The sequence below is a fragment of the Anser anser genome (assembly GCF_964211835.1).
Source record: "Anser anser genome assembly, chromosome: 6".
NCBI classification, from domain to species: domain Eukaryota; kingdom Metazoa; phylum Chordata; class Aves; order Anseriformes; family Anatidae; genus Anser; species Anser anser.
Window position 1 is genome coordinate 11,848,262 of NC_139726.1, and position 17,797 is coordinate 11,866,058.

At 44.1% G+C, this 17,797-nt stretch overlaps 1 long non-coding RNA gene across 1 annotated transcript; it reads right to left on the reverse strand.

Annotated features, from left to right (window-relative positions):
* LOC310901735 lies at positions 1 to 5,475 on the reverse strand. The gene is made up of 2 exons (XR_014586089.1): positions 2,408 to 5,475; positions 1 to 2,324 (listed from the first exon to the last, which is right to left on the reverse strand). It is a non-coding gene; the product is annotated as an uncharacterized lncRNA (long non-coding RNA).
* Positions 5,476 to 17,797: the final 12,322 nt, after the last annotated feature.

Here is a 17,797-nt window from a genome sequence, read left to right on the forward strand (position 1 = left end):
TTAGCAGTAACTTGACCAGCCCAAGTCTATCAGTGGCTTTGAAGGGATTTTTCTCTTTTATTTTTTTTTTAAATCCCCTCCTGCCCCACTTCTTTCTCCATTATTGAGTTAAAGGTCTGGGTAACATCTCCTTAGTGATATTTCTGCCTTTAAATTTTGATGATTCAGTGTGTCTTACCAAAGCTTTTTAAAAGCTTTTAATTCTAAGCTTTGGGGGTTTTACACAGCCAGTTAAATCTGTAATGACTTTTCTTCATTCCCACTTGAACTTTCTGATGTTTTGTTGCTCTTTAACTCCTGGAAGGCCTTATTTAGGACCAGTGAAAGCACTTGTACAAGCAGAGGAATGGTTCTTCCCATAGCCCCCATTTTATTAATGTGTGGGTGTGTAAATGATGCTGTCACTGAAGGAATAAAGTGTGTCCTAAACCATTAGCTATAGTGGGTGCATTATTCTGTACAGAGGCTGTAGTGATTGCAATGCTTCCTCTCTGTGTATGCGTGATGCACCATGCACAGATGGCATTGAGACATTCCTGCTTGGCTCTCCATACGTCTGTGAATGCTGCTATTTTATATCTAAGAAACTTTTACATGGGACCAGAGACTTGGTGTGACCAGGGACTCAAATGTTTCAAAAACCCAGCAAAGCACTGCTGACCTTAAAGGATGTAGACTCAGTCTAATTTTTAAAACTGAGGAGCTATTTTTTTGGTCAGGACTAGTGCAAACCATCCTGCTTGCTCTGTAGAAAGATCTTGAACTGTAGATGTCAAAATTATGCTCTCTGTGGCTAAAGGTGAGGGGATACATTGGCACAATGGTAGCAAAGAGCAATTTTTCAGCAGCCTTTTTCTGCAGGACAGGCAGCCACGGTAAGTCTTTGAGACACCACTGCTTCTCACAGCATGCAGGGTCCCACAGCAATAGCAGTCCTAAAGCACCTCTGCTTTGCCTGCTTTCAGGTGTGAGACTGTCTCTAAGCAATTGCTCAAGTGGAAAAAAACAAAAGGGAAAAAAAAAAAAGCCAAAGAAAATAGGGCAAAAAAGGGTGAATGAATGCATTGCATCATACTTGGAAACCACATTCTGTTATCTGTGTTGTGACATGCATCAGCTTTCATAGGCTGCTTAGTCGTCTTCTGCCCAAATATTCCTGTACCGATGCACAAAAGCTGTCCCACTTTGATACTCACTCATGCAAATGTTAGCACTGCTGTAGTGGAAGCAGCTGTCAGCTGGATAATTGCATGGAGGCTGCTGGTTTTTCATGCCGATTATGAAACAATTCAGACATCCTAGTGAGAGGCTGCAGTGTGGTGTTTGGCTTGGATTTTCAAAGGTGCTTAGGTGCCGGAAGATTCAGATAAGTGCCTAAGGGGATTGACAATGCCTGAGAAGCCTCCATATCTAAATCTTACTGAAATCAATGGGCATTTTGGTATGCTGCTGAGATGCTTCTGGAAAGCCCCATTTGTAAGAAGAAATATTGGTAATATACCTGGTGTCATGGAGAGCTGGCAACTACAAAAATATTTCATGCTAAGGCAGAGTAAACAAAATAAATGTATAATTTGATGAGTGCCATGCCATTGAAAAGGGATTTGGATCAGATGCCTTTGAAGTCTTAGAGATCAGCTACAAGCAAGGGTAGATGGATCAGGAAGGAAAGTTCAGCTGGAGCAATCTCGAGGAGAGCTGACTTTGGTCTCACCGTCCCCCAGACTGGCTGTGTGGTGACAGGAAATTATGGAGGCCCAGGCCCTTGAGGTGGCCTGGTGCTGGCTGATGCTGGCTTTAAGCTCTCTGACCCAAAGTGCTATTTAGTCCCTAAACGGGTTTTGACTGCCACTGTGTCTGTTTTCTCTCAAGAGTTAGTAACACATCGGTCTCCTTTAGATGCTTGGATAAAATGTGTTTTTCTGTTATGGAAGATTTTACATCTGTCCCATTCCTCACCTCTGCAGGGGAAAGCCCAGCCCCTTGCCAGGACTCGGCTTGACTAGGCACGTGCAAAACCTGCCCTTGATGGCCACGTACCTCCATAATGGCCCCATGTGGCATTAAGGGTTTTTAATCCAGGTGAACGTGGTGTTACTGGCCTCTTCTGCTGTGGGTGCCAGTTGCAGGGCAATGATTACCCTGCTTTCTTGATGGCTGTCATTGTGCAGTAGCCAAGGGCCTCTGGTGGGATGAGATGGTCTTCTTTTACTTTCCAGAAGTGATATTGTCCATGTTTTCTCAGCAGAAAACCTGTCACAAGGCCCACTGTCATGCTAGGCTAATAGAAATCTCCTAGGGGTTCATCTTCCTTTCAGGACAGGCTGGAAGAAACATGCATCTCTAGTAAATGACATTGCAGAAAGGATAAAATGTCTTCTAGCATTATCAGAGACAATTATCTGACCTCACTTCTTATGATACGAGGTTACAGGGTAGGAGGCCGTCGTCAGCTGTCAGACAGAGAACTAGTGGCATCCTCCTCTTCTGGCATCTTTCAGACTTGATTCTTGCTTCCAACATTTAGATCTCGCTCTTCTCTTGCTACAGCCACGGACATAGCTGAGTTGAGAGCTGGGCTTTGACAAAGATGAGTCCTCACTTACAGGCAGTTCTTTTGCAGCTTGTGTAGGATTTAAAACTACTGCCTTTGGGGCTTTTGCTACGATCCTGGGGCTGCTGCCATGTCATGGCTGTCTTTCTTCAACACAAGTGCCCCACGCAGCTTTCAGCTCTCGTGTCTCAGCCCAGCTCTGGGCTTGGGGGAAAAAACCCACCAGGGTGGGATGTAGGCTGCAGATCCTCAGTAAAAGGCACGGTCCTCACATTCAGCCTCATGCTGTGGCTGGAAATTGTCTTGCAGGTGTCACTGGTCTATGTGCTGGGATGGAGGAAAGCTAACAGGCCACATCTCAGCTGGGGAAATGAGCTCTGCAATTAGGATAAAGCCCTACAGCTGCCAGCTTTGTGTTTTTGCTCCTGCTTTCGTACTACAAGGAAGCAAGTTGTGATGCCTGCACCTCAGAGGATAAAAGTTTTGCTATTTGAGGCTGGGTCAGCCCCAGGAGTGTGGCCTGGCCACCAGATGACGGAGGGCAGGGGATAATGATAGGTGGGCTGGTTTTACAGCAAATGATAGAAGACAAGGCTACTTTTTTCCAGTGAAAAGGAGGGAGATGAGGAGCTGGGGAGAGTATGTTGCAGTCATTAACACAGAGTTTAAAAGAACCAGCAGTGGCCTGTGTTTTAAAGTCCAGTCGGTAGCACTTAATAGCCTCGGCTTCCCGCAGAAGTCCCTTAGCCTGTTTGCAGTTGTTCCCGGCAGTGAGATTGGTAGATTTATATGATTTTACAGGGGTACAAAAGAGGTGCTTTGCAGCACAGCACCGTTTCCTCTTAATGGACTCTGTGACAAAACAAATTTCAGTGGTGTAAAAGTGCCTGGGCTGCTGGTCCAATGTAGTCCATTTGCAAAACCCTGTGGTGAGCGAAAGCCGCGAGACTGGTTATAGCCATGCTGTGAAAGATAGCAAAGGCGCTGATCAAATCAGGCACATATAAAAGGACAAATTTAAGGCAGTGACCCATGCATTTTAAAGAATATCATTCTTTTTGCTCCTGAATTCGGTCTAAATGTCCAGTGTGCTGGGTATTGCACAGGATATTGCAGACAGGGTATTTTTGTGGCTCCATGAACCATCCTTCAGGGAACCTGTATGTATTGCTGTCCCCTTGTGCAAGGGTGTATTTCTTCCTTCCAAACAGCTCAGCCCCTGTGAGTAAGAGTGTAAAATCATCCTTGGGAAGTGGCCAGGTCCCCTGGCAGCAGTGTGGCTATATCGAGGCCTCTTGGAAGGGGGGAAGTTGCATAAGGCAGGTTGTGAGCAGGGCAGGGTGCATGAAGAGCGGCCCTGGAAGAAGGGTCTCAGCAGACCTGGTGTTTCTCCTGACTGAATGGCCATTGATTGTGTGTGGAGGCGGCTGCAGAGAAAACCTACCCATGCCCCTGGAAGATGCTTCCCTCAAGAACTTTATTCTGCTTCTTTCTTATTAAGCGTGGGAAGTTCTTAGCAGGACCCTGCTCAAACTTCACCTTCATAAAAACTCTTGTATTCATTCCCGATAATGGTTGGACTCTGGGAGCAGCCACAACAGAAATAATTACGAGTATTGCTTGAGCAGGAGGATAGTCTGTCCACACCTTGTTCAACTATGAGACAGCGATGTTCCCCTGGTCCCTGGGGTAGTTCCCCTTCATCCCAGCTGGAGTTAAGACAATCTTATCTCCGCCAAATTTCCAATTCCTCTTCACTTTCTGCCTGTGCAGAGCAACCAGGGAATCTGGACTGATGGACTGCTGTTACAGCTGACACCTGACAGCTCTGTTTAGACAGCGCAGATATGGGTGCAATGTCTGGTTGACATATGACTTGGATGTTAGGAATGACGTACATCTAATTCACCATAGAAACTTATTTTAGAAAATGTCTACAGCTAAACCTAGCAGTCCAGTGCACAGGAGAGGGGAGGAAAGGAACCTGTATATTAAAATACCTTTTGTCTGGTGGTAGATGTCTGGTGTAGACCTGACAACGTTGTCCTCACTGACAGAAGAAGTGAGCCAATTAGCACAGATAAAGCAAGGTGGGCTGGGTTAAGTGTGGGGTGCAAAATTGTACCATACCTGGACAGAAATTGTTTGAGTTGTTCCATGAGCTTAAAGAAGATGTGGTCTCCCATGTTCAGATGACACCTCCATGCCCTCTTAAGTCCACGTATTCGCACAAAACAGGAGAGCAGTCACACTACAAAGCAGAAGTTAGATTTGTCAGGTCCATCCAGTTCTAAACAGATTTAGACCCGCTCCCCTTCAGCTTTCTTGGGTATCAATGGAGAAAAGTGAACTCTAATCATCCAGTTTACATTCCTGTTTGGCCACACGATCTATGCAACTGAAATATCACATAAGTCCACACACGTGAGCATTCAGTCATACACACGTACCCTCAGAGGGAAGGAGACCAGCCACGTCAGTATTAGATGTGTGGTGTTGGGATGACTTTGAACGAGTGGCATACATGTAGGGGGGCACACTCCATGCTCAGGACCCTGAAACAACCCAACCTACAGACACCTAAGAGTCTGCAAATTGTGAATAGCCAGGCCATTGAGTACATCCACATTGCTGAAAGTACATGGACACTGAAGCATCGTTCCTGGGGGTCTCACACCATCTGCTGTGTAATCCAAAGGTGATGTGGAGAGGAAAGCCAGAAGGAGTTTGACAGCTTTCTTTATGGCTACAGGAGCTGCTGCCGAAGCCAGGAAACACAAAGATCCTGTTGCCTTATGCTGATTTCTCGCTGTCAGCCCAACAGCTCCACCTTTCAGGTCTGCAGATCTGCAGGAACAGCTCAGGGTGGCAGTGCTGCCTTGTGGTTTGGACCATTCCCTGGGCTGATATCTGTTTCTTGCTGATGCACAGAGTTGTATCCCTAGAGTGGGCACCAGGGGTTTCACGTGAAAAAGACACGGATGCAAACTGCAGAAAGCTGTGCCCTGCCATGCTGGGTTTAATTAAGGGCACACTGACAAAGTCCCTGTTGGGTAACACCTCTCTGCAGTCACAGTGTGTTGGAATTCAAGTGGCTTAATGGCAAGGCTGAGTTTGGGTGCACATCTGGCAATATAAAATCACTGCCCTGTAGGAAGAGATGGCTGTTTCTATTTTCTGTGTTCGGAGTGACTGCACATGCCAAACACGCGTTTCTGCTACAACTGATAGAAAGGAAAAATGTATTACAGCTGTAGGAAGCATCGGAAAGGAGCAGGATAACAAGCCAAGCCACCAGTCGTTAGCTTTCCCAAAGGAAAGCGCAGCCTTTTAGGGACACTCTGCGTCACCTGGCTGGGAGATGGTGGTGGCACAAGTGTCTGTATGGACCCAGCTGTTTGGTGCGCTGGTTGCTGTTTCACCTGTGCTCTCAGTATTGTCCTGTCTCCCAGGGATGACAGCCAGTGCTTCATGCATTTGAGAAACTTCAAACAGATGAGGTACAGATGCAAAATCTGCCTGCTAAATATGTTCAATTTATTTTCCTGTGCAATTTATTATCTATGAGATTTATTTATCTATCTAATATTATCTACCTTCCTAGCTAGTTAGATACAGTTGTATAGACAGGGAAGAAGGCCATGGGACACCACATTTTTTTCCTAGGCATGTCCACTTTATCTGTCCAGAAATCACCATTCAGGTTGATTTTCAGAATTTGCCTTATTTTTCCTGGATTTTCAGTGTGGTCTGACCTACAGTGCCTGTGTTGTACACTTCCATTTCCCATGAACAGCAGATTTGCTGTGTGCATGCTCTTTTTTTTTTGTTTATGTGGAACCTGTGGCCCGTGTGCTTAAAAGCACATGTATTTGTCCTGGGGCTGCCAGATGGAAATAATGCAGCCCTCAGGATATATAAAGAGATACAGAAATACATTTATATATCTATATATGAATCATAAATCCAAACACATCCCCATTTACAGTGGCTGTCAGCTTTGTAGCAGGGAACTTCAGGAAGGTGTCCTGTTGCAGGCATCCTGCTGTGTGGCATGGTGCGTGAGTGAGTATGTATATAGAGCTGCCTGCTTCCCCTCCGTAATGCATCACTCAGGATTATTCCAGTCTCAGAGGCAATATCCTGTTCTGGTGCAATGACAGATTTAAGGCCTGAAATACCCGTGAATCTCTGTTGATTTGGGAAGAAAAACGTCTCCACTAGGCAACGTGGGCCATTCCCCAAGCCTTCGCAATGCCCGAGGCAGCTAGTTGGCTTTTGAATCATGACTTTTGCTCTTCAGCCAGCCAGAGGCTTCCCCTGCCACCTGCTTTCCCCTTGCATTTCCTCTTTGAACCGTGGGGTAACAACCCTGAGCCATAAGGGGGTGAAACAGGGTGCTTATAAAGCAGAATGTCAGCAGTGCCCAGGCAGAGCTGGTCATGGTGGTGGATGACCATCTTCACCTGTTTCCAGACCTGTTTTCTACAACCCTGTGGCTATGAGGAGCCAAACCTGGTGTTGCCCAAGGGGAAAAGGCTCCATGAGAGAGAAGACTCACGTTCTGTTTCTGTATTCACCTCACTTAAGCACAAATCAGCAGGGATATTTTGTCGAGGCACTGGAGACTCTCTGGCTTGAAATAAAAAAAAGGCAGAGCACAAAGAATGAGACGTAGTAATGTGTAAAACGGAGCCAAGCAGTTTTGTAGGATTTGCAATCCTGCAAAACCCATGCAGGGCATTTTATCCTTCAGTGTAGAGATAAGATTTGCTTTTTTTTTTTTTTTTTTTTCTTTTTTTTTTTGGAGGATGAGGGATTCTGTAGACTTCCTGCAGAAGAGCTCTGCTACTGTGCTGCTTCTGCTGCTGCTAGAGAGGAAGCGCAAAGGCTCCTGTTTAGTAGACATGGCCAAGAATCTCTCTGAAGCATCGGATGTCAAATCAACATTCTCAATCTCTCCTCTCTGTCTGAGCTGCTTTTTCCTTCATGTTCCTTTTGCTGCTTTTCTCCTTCTAAATCCTCCCCCCTCCTTTTCCCTGATCAAACCCTTTCTCTCATGGCAAACATCATTACTGCAGCAGGCAAGAGGAAATACGCCTCCGTCTACCTCAATCCCAGAGCAGACAGAAACCCAAGAGGAAAGGGCAAAGAACAACAAATAAGGAGATTTGCAAAATGCCAACACAGCAATGGCAGCGAGAAATACAAGACGGAGCTGTTAACCACACAAGGAAATAAATGCTCCTGTGGGAAAAATCATACACTAATGCCTATTAGCTTAATAGCCCTGTGGTTTAGGCAGAGGGCTGAGTGACGGGGGGCCTGGGCTCGGCGTGCTGCCTTGCTGCGGCTCAGCTGTCGCTTGGGAAGCCGGGTGCTCGTGCTGCCCTTGGTTGTCTTTGCTTTCAGCTTTGCCACTTTTCAGCATGGAACGGGAGCCAGGGAGGAGCCCACAGTGCTGTTGGATGAAGGAGTTCACCAGGTGTGTGTGCATGCACTCATGCGAGGGGCAGGGCTCTCCCAAAAGGTGTGGATGGTTTCTCCTCTTCCAGCTTATTCTCTGCCTGGTATTGGATCCGAACAAAGATCTCCAGCACTTTTCTCCAGAAAGGAACTGCACACACAGGTTTTTGTTGGTTGTTGGGAGTTTTGGGACTGAACCTCAGAGCACAAAGGCCGTGGCAAAAATAATAATTACACGGAGAAAATGATAAAGCCAGTCCAACAGAGAGCAGGAGGTCATTGGCAGTTTACCAGTTTACCAGGAAGGTTTATGAAGGAAAGAGAGGAAAGCTTCCCTTGGCGAAAAGATCAAGAGACACATTATGATATACTTTACCTCACAGTGTTTCTTGAAAAAGAGCTGAGGGCGTTGCTTTCTGCTTTAATATCTTGTATTAAACATTACAGGGATGAAGGCAAGAAGGTTGACTAGCTATGAGTTAATCCTAAAAACAGATATTTTTAGGCTGGGGAGAAGAAGAACTTTATTGGTTATGGTTAGACTTTTCAGCTCATAATGGACATCGATATTTTCTTTATTTGACTGCAGCTGTTTCTTCCTTGCATTGCTAAATCCCCTCTCCAGCTAGAAATGCCCTTTGCTGGTCAGAGTCTGCTCACACTTGGCAAATGGCTTAAAGATGCCAAGCACTGGGTCACTGAGTCCATGGCAGGTAAGTCGGTCCATCCAAGTATTGTGGAGTTTAAATCTGGGGGTGGCACAGAGTTAGTAAGAGATAAACACTGCTGTAGCTGTCAACACCAAGCTTTTGGGGTGAGAACATATCAGCTCCCAGCATCATTTTTCTGTGGGAAGGATGAGACATTAGGGAAGAGAAACAGAGGGGTGAAATTATGTTACGGATTATGAATGGTGTTGGTGAGGAAATTTTGAGTTTGAACGGGGAACCTGCTGGTAACCCCAGGTATGAGATTTTTCTCCACTTCAGATTGAGCCTTCTAAAGCTGTCAGGGCTTAGCTCAAAAGTGCTAACGAGTGGGTATATGGTGATGTGATGAACAGGCTTAAGTGCCCTAGAGGAAAGAGGGGTCTCTAATGATGTGGGTGTTGCCAAACACTGCAAAGGCTTCATCAGGCCAAATATTGCAATTAGCTGTTGTTCACTAGTGCTCCTCACATTGCTTAAAAAGGATGGGCAAGATTATCCACACCTGGAAACTTCCACAAGCATGAGGGTGAATTCTGAACAGACATTAAAAAAAAAAAAAGGTGAAATTTAATATTTTTTTTCTTATGACCATGTCATGTCAGATTTACTGCCTTGCAGTGGCTGGCAAAAAACTTATTAGGAAATAATACTGCTACCTTGGAGCTGGAGTATTAATTTTTAATCGATTACTTCTTTGTGACGATGATGGAAGTGGAATATCAAAGATGGGTGAGCAGCATACCACGTGCCCTCGCTGTTCTGGAAGCACACACTGAGCCTGAAGCTGTTCTCAAGGCTTTTGTTTCCCAGCCTGCCAAAATTAGCTTTTGCCAGCCTTCTGCATCCAGCAAGAGTGTGAACTTCTCCCAGCCTCTAATGCGTTCATTATCACAGTGCCACCGCAGGCTGACAAATGAGGAAGCGAGGGCCGAAGGGAAACTTAAACCCTTTGATTCTAGTGGGAATGAATCACCAAAATATGGCTTATGGAGTTGATGAAAATTAATAGAAATCTCTTGGCAGAGGAAGGGAGCTGAATCTGCATCACTCCGTGACCTGAAAGGGACAACTGAAGCACACCACAGGACACCCAGGGTATACTGAGATGTGTTGGGGAAAGGCTGCAATATGCAACTCCAACCAGAGCAGCACAAGCATGTGTCCCTAGCTTCTGCAAATGTCTTGCCATCACTGCTGCGCTGACAGCCCCTGTTACAGCCCAATGCATTCACTTGTGTGAATTCCCCTAGACCCATCTCTGCCATTTGAGCCTCTCTGGGCTTTCCCATAAGGTGGGTACCCAGGCTCCAGCTGGCCCCAAATGCTCCCCAGGAGCTCTGTTTGGAAGAGATGCTGATCTTTCCTCCAAGGCTGCCCTCTCTACCCGGCCAAACACATTCTTTCACCCCAAAGAGAAGCATCTGTTACCTACACATGGTATGACTGAAAAGCCAGCATCTGAAGATAAAACAGGATGGGGAAAATATTGCTTCAGCTGCAGCTGCAGGCTGGGAACAGCAAGTAATCAGGGAGGCTGAGAGCCCTCGGGTCCTCAAAAGTAAAGTCTCAGGCAAGCCACAAAGGGGCAAATATCTTGCTTTTCACTATCCCACCTGAGGGAATGGCCCCTTTGCTGCCCCCAGTCCCTCAAGCTGAAGCAATTTTGCCACTGATATGAATCATGAACGCCATTTTCCTGCAGCGAGCTGTGTTTATCCTTGGAAACTTCTCTTGACAAACTTTGCTTTCAAAGAGCAGGTACAATCAGAGCTTCTGGTGGTGGGAAGATACTCATGTGCATATGTGTGTATATAGATATTCCTTAGATATGTACCACTACTGAGCACTCCAGGAGCACTGTTCATTTTATGTCTGTAATGAGACTTGGGTCCTGTGAAGAGAAGACCTTTATACAGTCCCAGAATTAGAAAGTGTGTCCTTGTTCTCAATATGATGGCAAATTAGGATTTGTTTTTAAGAAGGACATAATGCCTTATTTTGGTGTGTTTGGCTTTTTAAACTTTCCGTTCTCTTAACACAGTTTTCTAATGTGACAAATTCCCAAAAAGTTTTCAATCCCCCTTAGGCTGAATATGTTATCTCAGCTACATCACTGCTTACTTCTCTGGAGGCTGGAGAACACAGTCCCCAGCCGTCTCCAAAAAGTGCAGGAGAAAAGAGCCCACTGCAGTTGACAGATGCAATGGACTCAAACTTTGCCTATGTGCACTTCATACTCAGAATACACAGATTTGCAGCCTACTTGATGAAAGAATTTTGGAGTTCATATAGCAAAGCAAACAAGAAACAAGGGGAAGTGTAAAAAAAAAAAACTTTTTTTTTCCTTGTCAGTTTTTCTGATTTAAGATTCTCTGGTAAAGGCCAGTGCGTTTGTATAAACCTAAGCTGGCAAGGAAAACACAAGTTAAAAGCCAGCAGTGAGTTGCTGTCCGAAGCTGTTTTTTTCATAACGATTATTTGCAATATCCCGGACACGGGGTGTTTCACACAGGGTAGTGCTGCAGTCTCTGTCCCTTGAAGGCAAGTCTCGGAGCTCGAAGAAATCACAAAGCCAACCTTGGCCCTTCAGCTTTAAAAACTTCCCACCAGGCCTTGTGACTTTGCACAGGTCGTAGGCCAGAGCTGGGGAACACAGCAGGCGGTCCGATAGGAAAAGGCCATGAGATCTGATCCTGCCTGAAAAGGGACTTTCTGAGAGGAAGAGTGCCTTGTGGCGTTCTGTTTTCAAGAAGTTTGGATGGAGAGACGGGAAAAGCTCCCCAGTTCTGCCTCTGTGGTAACTTGGTGCTCGCTGCAGGACTGGCATCAGTGCGTGGAGCACTGTGCCCCATGGGGGCCAGATCTGACCCCTCGGCTTTGCCCGAGTTAGAATTTGTCTCTTGAAAACTGGATGAGGGCAACATCCATTGCTGTCACATTTAGGTTGGGGTGGCTGAGCATCATCGCCAGCCATGGGGACAAAGCTGTCACAGGCTAGTCTGGCCTGGAAGAGAAGGCAGAAGCCTTCTGCAGTTTCAGAGGGAGAAAAGTCTGCTGGCTGGACAGTAAGTGTGCTAGGCTCTTCAGGATGTAGCCTCCTTTTACCAATTCTTCTTTCTCTGACAGATCAAAAGAGATTCAAGAACAAAGAAAAGAAAGAAAATAGATTTGGGAGTTATAAGGAAAGAGCCTCTATTGCATATAAAGTGCATATGAATGAACCCATCCCTTGGCTTACATTTCACGGCTTGGGAGGAAATCAGTCCCAAGGTTTGCACTGAATGCAACAATTATGTTCATCCTATTTAGATTCCAGGCTCTATTTTATTTTATTTTATTTTATTTTATTTTATTTTAAAGGCCTGTGCTGTTATTTTCCATCCAGCCAATCTTAAAAGAGGTACATTTGAGAGGCCAACTTGATTTGCTCTTTCCCATGGGGAATAATAGGTGTGAAGGTGTTTAGAAAAATGAAAATTAAAAGAACCCTTTCATTACAACAAAGGGTTGGGGGGGATATAAAACATCCAAAAATCCACATCCTAAATACTGTAGCCAGAATCAGGCATGAAAACTCACAGACTTTTCTTCTTCTGGCTCAACTTTCCTTTAGACAATACAAAAATTGCTCATGACTGCTGTCTCTCCAGAAAGTTTGACCAGCATTGCCTCAAGCTGTGTGCTCTCACCATTATTAATATGTACCATTCGTGGAAGTTTTGACCTCTTTTTTGAATAATCAAAAAAAAAAAAGAATGAAAAGAAAAAGAAAAAAAAAAAGAAAAAAAGACTTTCCAAACAGTCACAGCTTTATTTCAATCCAGTCCGCTACATCCTTGTAGGTCTCCATGAAAGGCAAGTAGGCATATGTGGAGTATAAAGAGGAGCTCAGGCAATTTTACGCAGCTCTTTCCCCGCCACTGCCTGCCTCAGTAATCTGACAATAAAATTGGATTTTTGGTATCTCTTTAACACTCCAAAAAGTAAACCCCTTTCATAACATGTATCATTTTCCAAGGTAATTTAAAGAGAATACCTTTCACTTTTAAATTGCCCTTTGGCAGATTTGAAACTGCTGTTGTTTTGTGAAAGCTCTTGGCATTTAAAACTGCTTTGTGTGAAGGAGGAATAAAAAAAAAAAAACAACAACCTTGCAACCCTGGCTACTTCACGTTCCTTCTGATCTGTCCAGAGCTTTTCAAGTGAGTGGGAACACGCAGACAAATGCATTCTGAAGAAAATCTCATTTCGACCCTAAATGGTGCTTCACAATTTCCAATTCATGCTGTTGCCATTTTTACAGGAATTGATGGCTGCCATTGTTATCAAAGCTGACAGGCCTCTAGTAGGTTGCACAATCAGCGCAACCTGCTCGAGCCTTTCATTATTCCCAAGTGGCAGATTCTCATGATATCTCTCTTTTATAGGCATTGCTCATTTTTATTTCGCATTTGACATGGCTCCTCCACTTGCTCACTCCTGGGGTGCTGAGATAAAACAGCTCCTCTAAAGTTAAAGGAATGACTGCTCCGGTACATGCTGAATGTGGCTGGTGACTCCCATGCTTTCAGTGCATTTCAAATGAAACGCTGGTCTTTTTATCAAAATTAACAGTTGGGTAATTGCCCAACATGGGGATTTATTCTACTCCACCCTGTCATTCAAACAGCATTTTACAGACATGCAAATGTCCTCTGAAAGCAAACCCAAATCAAAGGTTTTGGGGGCTTCTGGTTTTGTGCCTGAAAAAATACAGAGGACAGTATTTCCACTGAACTTTTTTTGTCTAAAAGCCTCTCTTGTATCAGGTGGCAGGACCAGAAAGGGTGCTGAAAAATCTTTGAATGGCCAAGCTGGCCATTGGGCTGAAAACCAGGACGAGTAGAGGAGGAACAAGCAGGGATAGCCAGCTGCTGGGAACTCAACAGAGTGAATAGATGATAAAACTCACTGCAGTTGAGAGGTATGTACTTGCCCCAAGAATAATTTAGGAATAATTTTAATAATATAATAATAAAATAATTTAAGAATAATTTTATTATTTATAAAAATAATAATTTAGAATAATTTAAAACCTGAAAGAATGGTTTTCCCCTCCCTCCCTCCCTCCCTCCCGTGTTTTGTCTCCAGACAGAGGCTGTGCCCTGGCCTGTGAAAGCCCCATGAGTTCCTTGTGTGGCACAGATGGCACTGAGGTGTGAAGGTGGAGGAAGATCTTTTGACTAATCCTTTGTAAAGCTTATTTTTCAGTATCTTACTGTATAAGATTTGCATAATGTCTTGAGATTCCTAGCAGCTCTGGGAAAAGACCTACCCAGATCCTCCAATGTCATCCCAAAGACCTTGAGTCTGCCCCCATTCTTCATAAGGGAAGATCTGTTGCTTAACAGAAATAGAGATGGAAGAAAACCAGCCTTGTAGGTAAATTAAGAAAAATATTATGAACAAATAAATTAGTGAGTAGATATTGACAAATAAGTAACTCTACAGCACCTAGTAGCATAATCATCATAAATAGTCCAGACAAGATTGGCAGACATGGATAATATTTTCTTATTATTAAATCAAGAGCCACATTGAGCAAATATATATATGTATATACATATAATCAAAGGAGCTTGTAAGCATAACAGCCTTTCTTTGGGTCTGAAATAGAAGCAGCAAAGTTTCAGGTAAATAAACATTAGACGCAATTGTCCTACTTTGATTTAATTACAGGAATCAGTTAAACAATTAGAGAGGAAAGGGTTGTTAAAATCTCAGAAGCAGGTGGGAACACTGAGGTTTGATTTCCAAATACAATCTTTCATGATGATTCTGAGTCAGGTATTCAATCCCCTCCATTCCCTTTGCTGTTTTTTCCTGCTCTTATCTTTGCTGCACAGCCACCACTGCTTGTGCAAAAGTGCTGTGACCAGGGTCAGGGAACTAAATGAGTTCAAAAACAAACCGTGAAAAAAAATCTTCTAAGCTTCTCCTTTGGGTCACAAGACTACAGTAGGGTTAGGAGGAGGTGGCAATAACTGCTAAAAACATCAACTCATGGCCCCACTGCACCCAGAACTCTGAAAAGCTGATACCGTTTTTGCTCAGCTGGACCTGGCATCACTAGAAATTAGCAGAGAATGGTAAAAGGCTGCTTGGCCATTGTCATGCTATGTAGGATAAGCAGTGTTGTTGTCAAGGGCATGCTGTCTGAAGATTGTATGTGTCACATAAGGTAGAGCCAAAGTTGTCATGCAGAAAGACTCTGAGAACAGGGAGGACATTTCACGGTGGATGATAGAGAAACAGATAATTCTGGTATCGATGGGCAGGGTTCAAGATGAACTGTTTCTATTTGATTTGTTATATGTGAGCATTAGACTTGAAGAATGATGGTCTTGGGACAGCAACAAAGAGTGAACAGATCCCACTTCTGTTCTCAGTGCTGCCAGAAATTTCCTGTATCCAAAAAAACCCTTACGTCTTGTGCATTTGATTCTCCCACAAAATGAGGCTAATAGGGTCATCCACATAACGGAGAGTCTTGATTTCCAGAGATATCCTCTGATATGCTCTTCAAGGAGAACATGTTCTTGCCCTTATGGTGCCTTGCAACAGCTTCGATGAATGAGATCTTGCTCTCCTGATAAAACAGAAGAAAACACATTCCTGACCAAATAAGACTTGTTCCAAGAATATGTTCCCTTCCTAAGCACAGCTGAAAGACCCAGCATAAGAGAGAGGTTCATCATATTACTTACACCTGGCAGAAAGGCCCTTAGGTACCAGCAACAAACACAGACTAAGAATCTACAAACAAACCAAGTGAGCAGACAACCCTAAGCATGCATCCCCTGCCTGTATCTTATATGTGGAAATTTTTGTTTGGAAATCTCTAAAGGAGGTGCTGAAGCCTCATAGCCAGACAGAAAACTGGTGGATGATGCTGTTTTGCAGACTTCTGCTACCCAGGGCACTCTTCTCACATCCATATTCCCTGCAGTTCCTGCTGGGAGGTATCACAAGAGATGAATTTCACACCATTCAACATCACAGAACAAAGTGGCAGCTTATTATTTGATGTATAAATTATCCTCTTTCATTATGTTGGATGCTTAAACACACTATCTAAAGACGCATTCTTCTTTGTAATAAGATACAAGAGGTTTGACTATTTTTAATGTGACAGAGGAGCTTCCTTAGAGGATAAATCCCCAGCAACACAGACTTGCCTGGAAACAAGACAGAAAATGTTTTTTCGTATTAAGTTATCCAAAAGCAATCCCCCAAAGGCTACGGATGCACATTCAACGTGTGGTTCCAGTTGATGCATTGTGAGCAAAACACTGGCCAGAAATCTGTTGATTTCGTGGACATCTCACAACAGCTGCAGCAGCCCCATGGCTGTTGTTTACTTCGCACATTTTTGGGGGAGGACAGCCTCTGTGCTTTGTCCTGCCCTGATGAAAAGCCCTGACCCAAATTCTATCTTTAATCTGTTCTGCAACTGAAATGAAGGCAGGCTTTAATGTCAGAGCTTAGCTTTTCCTGTCTGCTGAAGCCTCCTCCTTTATGGGAAGTGCTAGTCAGAAGAGTGACCCAAAGCTGACTCAATGGTGGGAATTTATTAGGTGTTTGAGCTAAGATTCAAACAAGTTGGTACCGTGTAGATCTCCTCTTGTGCTGCCAGCCCTTGCCTTGTTCCTGGGGATTTGCCGTCATTACTCCTTGCCTTTTCTGCCTAATCTCTCGCTTGTTCACGTAAGTGATGGGCTATATATGGAGCCTGTTATCTCTTCTTGGAGACCGTGTGGTTTAAGCAACATAATGTCTAGGTTAAAATCACCGTAAGGTGTTTTTTGAAGGAGCTCAATTTATTTTGGGCTGGAGGCAGATCATACAAGTCATTAACAGAAAAAACCAAAACAGTAAGTAAAACATAAGACATCCATCCATCCATTCATGCATCCATCCATTCCCTCAGCACTCTTAAACACCCAGCTGATGCATACTGTCCCATAAACCTCCGTAAGTTTGCAGAAAGTACATTTAAAATATTTCGGCCTTGAACACAACCCTTAAAGCCACATGCGTTTGACCTTGCAGCCAGTCATGCTGACAAAGAGACTCTGCTTCACCATGTGTGAAGTATAAGATGGGGGGGTTTAAGCTGTGTGAGTCTGCTCCGCATCTTGTTTGTTTAATCATTTTGGGGCCTAAATGGGAAAGAGTTTTTACCTTTCCTTCAGATACTGTTAGACAAACCCAGGAGATGTTTTTGGAAGGTGCTAAATAACGTATGTTAGTAGTACAACTGTGTCTGCAGATTACAAATATTAGCCCTTTGTAGTTGCTGCCTTCAGTGTGACAATAAAAGAGTCAGATTGGCGCATCTATAAATCATTTGCATTTTGTGTTATTTTCATACAATTATGTGTTTGAAGAAAGAATGCTTTTTTCTTCTTTTCTTTTTCTTTTTCCCCTCCAAAGCTCCCTTAATTACTTTCAGTTCAGGTTGACTTACCATCTTATTCTAGGTAATGAAAGTCAGATGGGAAATAGTGAAACTTAGTCTAAAGTCAATCAGCCTGTTAAGTTGAATACAAAACGCACTTGTGGTTCATTCACTCCTGGTAGGGGAACAGAGATGCAGATGATTCCCAATGAACACTCAGTGAAAAAATGAAAAAAAGATCATTAAAGCAAATATCAATGCTGCAGATAGGAGAGGGAGCAAACACAATGTGCACTTCTGTCTCTGAAGTGCTGCTGTGTTACAAAAGCACAGGCAGTAGTTCATATGAATTTCAGAAGTTTTTCTCTCTTCTTTTTTTGCCTCCTTCCTTCCCCAAAAGCTCCATCAGCCCAGGTTATGGATGATGGAGTGACACAAAGCAAAGGTGGTTTTATAGCAGTTTGCATATTCATTGTGTGTGAGAATAATACGAAGTCCCCAGGAACTAACATATCCAGAGCTGGCTGGGGAGATCCCTGGGAAGGGAAATGGTTGTGTGGAGAGTATTCAGCTCTACCCCTCTAGTTCAGAGGCTGGTGCGGTGCTGGGAGAGGCTGCTGTGTTGTG